This window comes from Salmo trutta, chromosome 2 (genome assembly GCF_901001165.1).
Source record: "Salmo trutta chromosome 2, fSalTru1.1, whole genome shotgun sequence".
Lineage (NCBI taxonomy): Eukaryota > Metazoa > Chordata > Actinopteri > Salmoniformes > Salmonidae > Salmo > Salmo trutta.
Window position 1 is genome coordinate 41,853,212 of NC_042958.1, and position 9,882 is coordinate 41,863,093.

Below are 9,882 nucleotides of genomic sequence, written 5' to 3' on the forward strand. Positions count from 1 at the left end.
TCCCAACCAATATGGGAAAGACTCAAGTAAGCCACTTCACTAGAAGGAATGTAATTTGTTTAATTTATTTTAGCTTAAACTTATTTCTTTAAGCAGTCTACAAAATCTTCCCCAGCCAAAAAGAACAATTTATCATTCCAACAAGCCAATAACCAATTCATTAGCATACTATGTAGACCCAGGTCTACGTGTCCCACTGTAGAGATATAAAACAGGTTGGTTTTCTTTAAGCAATTATCAACCGTAATTAATTAGGTATTCTAGGTAAGCATAATATTAGGTGCAGGTTTAACCTAACACTATGACAAGTGATCATTGACAATCCTCAATCAACAGGTGCACATCAGCCTGGCCTGTCTGGTCTTTCACATCAGCCTGGGCTGTCTGGTCTTTCACATCAGCCTAGGCTGTCTGGTCTTTCACATCAGCCTGGGCTGTCTGGTCTTTCACATCAGCCTAGGCTGTCTGGTCTTTCACATCAGTCTGGGCTGTTTCGTCTTTCACACCAGCCTGGCCTGTCTGGTCTTTCACACCAGCCTGGGCTGTCTGGTCTTTCACATCAGCCTGGGCTGTCTGGTCTTTCATATCAGCCTGGCCTGTCTGGTCTTTCACATCAGCCTGGCCTGTCTGGTCTTTCACATCAGCCTGGGCTGTCTGGTCTTTCACATCAGCCTGGGCTGTCTGGTCTTTCACATCAGCCTGGGCTGTCTGGTCTTTCACACCAGCCTGGGCTGTCTGGTCATTCACATCAGCCTGGGCTGTCTGGTCTTTCACATCAGCCTGGCCTGTCTGGTCTTTCACATCAGCCTGGGCTGTCTGGTCTTTCACATCAGCCTGGGCTGTCTGGTCTTTCACATCAGCCTGGCCTGTCTGGTCTTTCACATCAGCCTGGGCTGTCTGGTCTTTCACATCAGCCTGGGCTGTCTGGTCTTTCACATCAGCCTGGGCTGTCCAAGGTCCTGAAACACACTGCTGAGACAACTTTGGCCGGTATTCAATCCGGACAGCGGTAGATTCACATAATAGCGCGCTCTAAAGCTAATTTCTAATTGAGCCGACATATCAAGTGCTTACACAGGAACAGGTGCCTAGCCGAAAAAGGTGATCAGATTGAATCCTGGCTTTAATCTTACTTTTTCAATGTAACTGTTTCTCTGTGTTATACCCTGCTATTGCATTGAATACAAGAACATAACCTTGTGTTTCTCTATAGCTGAATGATTTACAAAAAGCCATGGCCTTTTTTTTCCACTGTGAATAGAAATGTGGATACAGTAGATATACACTCACAGGACAGTTTATTAGGTACACCACCCCCATTCACGAAAATGGTTCGCTCCTACAGACAGTGAGTCACATGGCTGTGACTTGCTATATAAAGCAGGCAGACGTGCATCGCGGCATTTAGTTACTGTTTGATTGAACGTTAGAACGTTAAAACTAGTGAACTAAGTGACTTTGATCGTGGTATGATTGTCGGTGCAAGGGAGGGTGGTTTCAGTACCTCAGAAATGGATGGCCTCCTGGGATTTTCAAGCACAACGGTGTTTAGGGTTTACCAAGAATGGTGTGACAAACAAAAAACATCCAGTCAGCGGCCGTCCTGTGGGCAAAAACAGCTCGTTGATGAAGGAGAATATCAAGAATTGTGCAATTTAACAGGCGGGCCACGAATAGGCAAATAACGGCGCGGTACAACAGTGGTGTGCAGAACGGAAGCTCTGAAAGCACAACTCGCCAGTCCTTGTCAGGAATGGACTATTGCAGCCAATCACCACGCCGGTTTCACTCCTATCAGCTAAAAACAAGAAGAAGCAGCTCCAGATTCATACATCATCAGAGTGCACATCTGAACAATGTACGCTGGAAAACACTTGGTTTGTCATTTTTGATTAAAACAAAACCACTATTCATTAAATACGAATACCGAACTTTCTTGTCCCGCAATCCCTATTAACAGACAGTTTGAAGCCTGCTTGACAGAGATGCTAAGCTGTTAGCCATCAAGCTAACGAAGTTGGTACCAGAGTTTTGCAATGGAGCCCTCTTTGTCTGGAGAAAGAAATGAACGGTTCCAGCGCTTTAGGAGCTGTATCTACTACGCTTTGTTTCGGGACAAACAGGATCACTCGGAGTTCCAATGCGGCAATTGTTTACTTGCCGAGGATTATAGGTTTGAGGTGGCTTCCTTGATCACGCAGGTCGCCAGCCTATGTAAGAAACTGGGGAAAATGCAGAGTTGAATGTTTACATTTTCTATGCCTTTGGCTAGACGGCTTTTGCGCTTGTTGGATGCATCTCCGGCTTGTCGTTTGTTGATATATCCGACTGACCGGTGTTGCCCGGAGCTCACCCATCTGATAGTGGAGTCAAAGGAGCACAGCAAGAGAGGTAAGGCAATCAACGATGGTCGCATGTCACGAGCCGTGGAAGCCGAAGACTGCGGCCTCCCACAAAGCAGTCTATATTCCCAACGAGAGGCCCAGAGTGGATACAAACAACAAATAGTTTAGCCGTCCAGGAGCCTGATCTTCCTGCACCTTTGTCGCTGGGGGTGCCTGTGTCCATGGCCGCAGTGCCTATTTCGACGTGGCAAACTTTCGTCCCTGCTATGGATCAAGCAGGGGTTCTCCATCAGTCGGAGGCCTGCACCAGCCGCCAGGAGCAACAGGCTCAAGTTATCCTGCCTCTCGCCCATCCATAAAGGGTTCTCCGAATCCTGTGAAGCATGGGAGTGGGCGGATTTCCACTTCCTTCTTGCCAGCCGTGATTTTGGGCAGCTCCATGGTAAGACATATGACCATTCCTAGTGCAAAAACAATGTCCTTTCCCGGAGCTCGAGTAAATTACTAAGCTGCTCCCGAATGTACTACACAATGACATAGACATCGATTCTATCGTAGTCCATGTGGGTTTTAATGACGTTATGAAGGGCAGCTCTGAAAAGTTGAAACTTGATTTTCAAAAGAGCTGATTGACTCTCTGCAAGACACTAATAAAATACCAATCATTTCTGGCCCTGTGCCCTCTCTGAATCGTCACATTGAACGCTTTAGCAGGATTGTTTTCTCTTCACAACGTGGTTATTGCAGCTCAATGGGTGTAATTTTTGCTGCTGCTGACCAGGTGCATCCCTTCATGGCTACAGGAGGGTCCGACCCGGTACCAGATGGGTGTATCTAATAAACGGGCCACTGAGTGTTTATTTCAGAAAACAAATCAGCTGATCTTATTTCTAAGACACAAACATTCAAAGTATCAACCCCCTTCACAGTTCTAATCAAATACCAGTACATGTTCGAATATCAAACAAGACAAAACAGATACCATACAGTAATGAATCATGGGTATTACAGTTACACAACAGATACCGTACAGTAATGAATCATGGGTATTACAGTTACAAGACAGATACCGTACAGTAATGAATCATGGGTATTACAGTTACAAGACAGATACCGTACAGTAATGAATCATGGGTATTACACTCAACGTCAACAAAACAAAGGAGATGATTGTGGACTTCAGGTGTCTACGGGTGTCACGACTTCCGCCAAAGTTGGTCCCTCTCCTTGTTCGGGTGGTGTTTGGCGGTCGACGTCACCGAACTTCTAGCCATCACTGATCCATTTTTCATTTTCCATTGGTTTTTGTCTTGTCTTCCTTCATACCTGGTTCCAATCCCATCAATTACATGTTGTGTATTTAACCCTCTGTTTCCCCTCATATCCTTGTCGGAGATTGTTTTATTGTATGTGATTGTGCTAGTATGTGTTGGTGTGTGACGGGTTTTGTACCCACTTTGTTATTTTTATATATTTTGGTTTTTGGAGTTGGTCAGCACTTATTAAATGACTCCATTCATACCAAGTTCGTTCTCCTGCGCCTGACTTCCCTGCCACCAACACGCACCCATTACAGAATCTCCGACCCCAACTATGGAGTCAGCAGAAGGTACCGCGGCCATTGAGGTGGAGGAGCGCGTCCAGGAACATGCAGTAATGCTTCACCATCTTTGCGTCGCCATGGATCGCGTTGTCCAGACAATGGACCGATGGGAGAGACAGGGAGTTCTTCCAGTGCCTCCACCAGCACAACCGGGGTCTCTTTTGAGCGCCCCTTTTCCGCCTGAACCTAGTGGGATCCGCCTCTCCATGCCACATGAGTACGACGGGAGTGCTGCCAACTGCCAGGGTTTCCTCCTCCAACTAAACCTCCATCTGGCCACCGCCCACCCGGCTCCATCGGACCGTGAGAGGGTGTCCGCCCTCGTCTCGTGCCTCACCGGGAGAGCCCTGGAGTGGGCCAACGCCGTGTGGAGAGAGGGAGATGCGATGTTAGACCAGTTTGAGGAGTTCACCCGCCATTTCCAGGGAGTCTTCTGACCACCAGCCCGAGGGTAGAGCGGCTCTACCATCTGAGGCAGGAGACGAGGAGTGCCTAGGAGTTCGCCCTGGAGTTTAGGACCCTGGCTGCCGGCGCTGGATGGAACAACAGGGCCCTGATCGACCATTATCGTTGCAGTCTGCGAGAGGATGTCTGTCGGGAGCTAACAGAGACACCACCCTCACATTTGACCAGCTGGTGGACCTATCCATCCGGCTGGAAAACCTGCTGGCTACTCGCGGATGTTCAGATCGGGGTCTGGTGGTTCCATCCTCCCGCACCTCCTCTCCAATACCCATGGAGCAGGGACGGGCGGTGCGCAGGGAGACTGGAGGGGGTCCCCGCTCGTGCACTATATGTGGCCGCAGAGGTCACACTGCCGGTCGGTGCCAGGTTGGTTCCTCTGGGGATCGAGGCAGTAGGCAGGGCGCTCTGGCGTCACCCCAGCTGAGCCGACACCATTCTCACCCAGAGCCCTCTGTTGTACATATGTTTGTGTCTGTTATGTTCCCTGAATTTTCCCCGCATTCCCAGCGTAAGGCGCTCGTCGATTCAGGCGAGGCTGGGTATTTCATTGATAGAGCTTTAGCCTGTAGTTTAGGGGTCCCTATTGTTCCTGTGGATGTGCCCTTCCCCGTTCACACCTTAGATAGTCGACCATTAGGGTCAGGGTTAATTAGGGAGGTCACCGCGCCATTTGGCATGGTGACGCAACGGGGTCATACGGAGAGAATTAATCTCTTCCTTATTGACTCTCCTGCGTTTCCCGTGGTGCTGGGCCTATCCTGGTTAGCTTGTCATAACCCCACTGTTTCTTGGCCACAGAGGGCTCTCACGGGGTGGTCGCGAAAGTGCTCAGGTAGGTGTTTAGGGGTTTCCGTTGGTGCTACTACGGTGGAAAGTCCAGACCAGGTCTCCACCGTGCGCATTCCCCCTGAATATGTCGATTTGGGTCTCGCCTTCTCCAAAAAGAAGGTGACTCAATTACCACCTCATCGACGGGGCGATTGTGCGCTAGATCTCCTGGTAGACGTTGCACTTCCCAGGAGTCACGTGTATCCCCTCTCACAGGCGGAGACGGAGGCTATGGAAATATATGTCTCCGAATCCCTGCGTCAGGGGTACATTCGGTCCTCCACTTCACCCGCCTCCTCAAGTTTATTTTTTGTGAAGAAGAAGGAGGGAGGTCTACGCCCGTGTATTGATGATCGGGGTCTGAATCAGATCACTGTGAGGTATAGCTACCCGCTACCGCTCATAGCCACAGCGAGTCAATGCACGGGGCGCGCTTCTTCACTAAACTAGATCTCAGGAGCGCTTACAACCTGGTGCGTATCCGAGAGGGAGACGAGTGGACGACGGCTTTCAGTACCACCTCTGGGCACTATGAGTACCTCGTCATGCCGTACGGGTTGATGAATTCGCAATCAGTCTTCCAAGCCTTTGTAGATTAGATTTTCAGGGACCTGCACAGGCAGGGTGTAGTGGTGTATATCGACAACATTCTGATATAGTCCGCTACACGCGCCGAGCATGTGTCCCTGGTGCGCAAGGTGCTTGGTTGACTGTTGGAGCATGAGAAATGCCTGTTCTTCCAACAGTCCGTCTCCTTCCTAGGGTACCGCATTTCCACGTCAGGGGTGGAGATGGAAGGTGACCGCATTGCAGCCGTGCGTAATTGGCCGACTCCAACCACGGTAAAGGAGGTGCAGCGGTTCTTAGGGTTTACCAACTACTACCGGAGGTAGTACTGCTGAAGGGGGGACCGGTGCGACTGCAGTGGTCAGCTGAGGCGGACAGGGCTTTTGGCCACCTGAAGGCTCTGTTTACCTCGGCTCCCGTGCTGGCTCGTCCGGATCTCTCCTTGGCATTCATAGTGGAGGTGGATGCGTCCGCGGCTGGGATAGGAGCTGTGCTCTCCCAGCGCTCGAGTACGCCACCAAAGCTCCGCCCCTGTGCCTTCTTTTCGATGAAGCTCAAATCGGCGGAGCGAAACTATGATTTGGGGGACCGGGAGCTGTTGGCTGTCGTAAAGGCTCTGAAGGCGTTGAGGCATTGGCTTGAGGGGGCTAAACACCCCTTTCTCATCTGGACTGACCACTGCAATCTGGAGTACATTTGGGCGGCGAGGAGACTGAACCCTCGCCAGTCAAGGTGGGCCATGTTTTTCACCCGTTTGTTTTCACCCTATCCTACAGATCAGGTTCCCAAAACGCTAAGGCACACGCACTGTCCCGGATGTATGACACAGAGGAGCAGCCCATGGATCCCACTCCCATACTTCCGGCTTCTTGCCTGGTGGCACCGGTGGTGTGGGAGCTGGACACGGACATCGAGTGGGCGTTACGTACAGAGCCCACTCCCACCCAGTGTCCAGCTGGGCGTCTGTACGTTCCGTCTGCTGTCCGCGACTGGCTGATCTATTGGGCCCACATGTCACCCTCCTCTGGTCATCCTGACATCGGTCGGACAGTGCGCTGTCTTAGTGGGAAGTACTGGTGGTCCACCTTGGCTAAGGACGTGAGGGTTTATGTTTCCTCCTCCTCGGGGTGCGCACAGTGCAAGGCACCTAGACACCTGCCCAGAGGGAAATTACAACCCCTACCCGTTCCACAAGGGCCGTGGTCACACCTGTCGGTGGATTTCTTGACGGATCTTCCTCCGTCACAGGGAAACACCATGATCCTGGTCATTGTGGATCGGCTTTCTAAGTCCTGCCGTCTCCTTCCTTTGTCCGGTCTCCCTAAAGCCCTACAGACTGCGGAGGCCCTGTTCACCCACGTCTTCCGGCACTACGGGGTGCCTGAGGACATAGTTTCTGATCGGGGTCCCAGTTCACGTCCAGGGTCTGGAGGGCGTTCATGGAACGTCTGGGGGTCTCGGTCAGCCTCACCTCAGGTTTTCACCCCGAGAGTAACGGGCAGGTGGAAAGAGTTAACCAGAATGTGGGTAGGTTTCTGCGGTCCTATTGCCAGGACCGGCCGGGGGAGTGGGTGGCTTTCATCCCTTGGGCAAAGTTGGCCCAAAACTCACTCCAGCCGGTTCTGGAGTGATCAGCCGGTTCTGGCACCGTGGCATCAGAGCCAAATTGAGGCACCTGCGATGGATGAATGGTTTAGGCACTCGGAGGAGACCTGGGACGCCGCCCATGTGCACCTGCAACGGTCCATAAGGCGGCAGAAGGCGAGCGCCGACCGCCATTGCAGTGAGGCCCCGGTGTTCGCACCGGGGGACCGGGTCTGGCTCTCGATCCGAAACCTGCCCCTCCAGCTGCCCTGCCGGAAGCTGGGCCCGCGGTTTATGGGGCCATTTAAAGTCCTGAGGAGACTGAACGAGGTTTGTTACAGGTTACAGCTCCCCCCTGATTTCCGTATTAACCCCTCGTTCCATGTGTCTCTCCTCAGGCCGGTGGTGGCTGGTCCACTCCAGGAATCTGAGGTGCGGGAGGTTCCACCACCCCTCTGGACATCGAGGGGGCCCAGGCGTATGCTGTTCGAGCCATCATAGAATCAAGGCGTCGGGCGAGAGGCCTTCAGTACCTCATGGAGTAAGTGGGGTACAGTCCGGAGGAGAGATGCTGGGTGCCGGTGGAGGACATCCTGGGCCCTTCATTGCTGCGGGAGTTTCACCGTTTCCGCCCGGATCGCCCTGCGCCTCGTTCTCCGGGTCGCCCCCAGGCCGGTGTCGGCACGCGGCTGGAGCCGCGCGTCAAGGAGGAGGGGGGGGGGGTACTGTCACGACTTCCGCCGAAGTTGGTCCCTCTCCTTGTTCGGACGGCATTCGGCGGTCGACGTCACCGTTTTTTTAGCCGCCACCGATCCACTTTTCATTTTCCATTTGTTTTGTCTTCATTGTACACACCTGGTTTCCATTCCCATAATTATATGTTCCTTATTTAACCCTCTGGTTCCCCCATGGTCTTGTGCTATTTTTTTGTTGTAAGTTGGTCTGTATTTGTGAGCTTGATTATTTTCCTTCTTTGAATATTTGTTGTTTTGAGTAAAGTTAAGTGAATTACTCATCTCTGTGTCCTGCGCCTGACTCTGCCTTACCTGCTACACCTAGACGCCTTACATATGGGCCCTGGTCTAAAGTAGTGGCCCCTATCCCCTATGGGCGCTGGTCTAAAGTAGTGGACCCTATCCCCTATGGGCCCTGGTCTAAAGTAGTGACCCTATCCCCTATGGGCCCTGGTCTAAAGTAGTGGACCCAATTCCCTATGGGCCCTGGTCTGAAGTAGTGAACCCTATTCCCTATGGGCCCTGGTCTAAAGTAATGGACCCTATCCCCTATGGGCCCTGGTCTAAAGTAGTGCACTATAAAGGGAATAGGGCACCATTTGGAACACAGATGTTGAGACTGAGGCGGGTAGTTTCTCCCCAACCTGGCCTGAGAAGGTTGTTTCTTTGGGTCATTTTTTTCCATTGAGTTTGGGACCCTTCAGGTGTTGATTCTAACGTTGTCAACTTGATGACACTTAACCTCAACATTGACATATGGGCCACAGCCATGTGTTGGAGTTGGAACTGTCACATATATGTGTGTTAGCAAAGATATACTGATAATGAATGAACGCTGTGGTGTTAGCTTCAACAGGATGAGGTACTGTGGTGTTTGCTTCAACAGGATGAGGTGGTGCTGTGGTGTTATCTTTAACAGGATGGTGCTGTGGTGTTAGCTTCAACAGGATGAGGTGGTGTTAGCTTCAACAGGATGAGGTGGTGCTGTGGTGTTAGCTTTAACAGGATGGTGCTGTGGTGTTAGCTTCAACAGGATGAGGTGGTGTTAGCTTCAACAGGATGAGGTGATGTTAGCGTCAACAGGATGAGGTAGGGTTAGCTTCAACAGGATGAGGTTGTATGGTGAGCATTAATGCCTAGACCATGTTGGTATTTAAGTTGGCAATTTGTTATATTTGCAGACAAATTCATTGGCTTCAGGAATGTTCTGTTCAATACCTTTAAATCAAATCAAATTTGATTGGTCACATACACATGGTTAGCAGATGTTAATGCGAGTGTAGCGAAATGCTTGTGCTTCTAGTTCCCGACCGTGCAGTAAATTCATGGGTACAACAGATAAAATGTAGCCGGCTGGCCAAATCTGCCACGAAAAGTTGATCAATGCACAAGGTGCCAGTCAAATAAAATACACACAAATCTGTTTCAAGCAAATCTGTTTCATTTCATACATTTTCTTTGGATTTCAACATTGAATTCCTGTCTTTGTTCCAGAGGCTTCAGGAAAGCGGCATGTTTGCCAAGATAAAGTCTTCTACAAACAGACGCAGTGCATGACACCCTTCTTGTCTCCTTCTCATCTTCTTGTCTACTTCTTCTCTACTTCACTCATTATTGTCTCCTTGTCTCCTCCTTCTCTCCTTACTTGTCTCCTTCTTGTCTCCTTCTTGTCTCCTTCTTCTCTCTTTCTCTCCTTCTCTCCTTCTCTCCTTCATTCTTTCTTGTCTCCTTCTTGTCTCCTTCTCTCCTTCTTGTC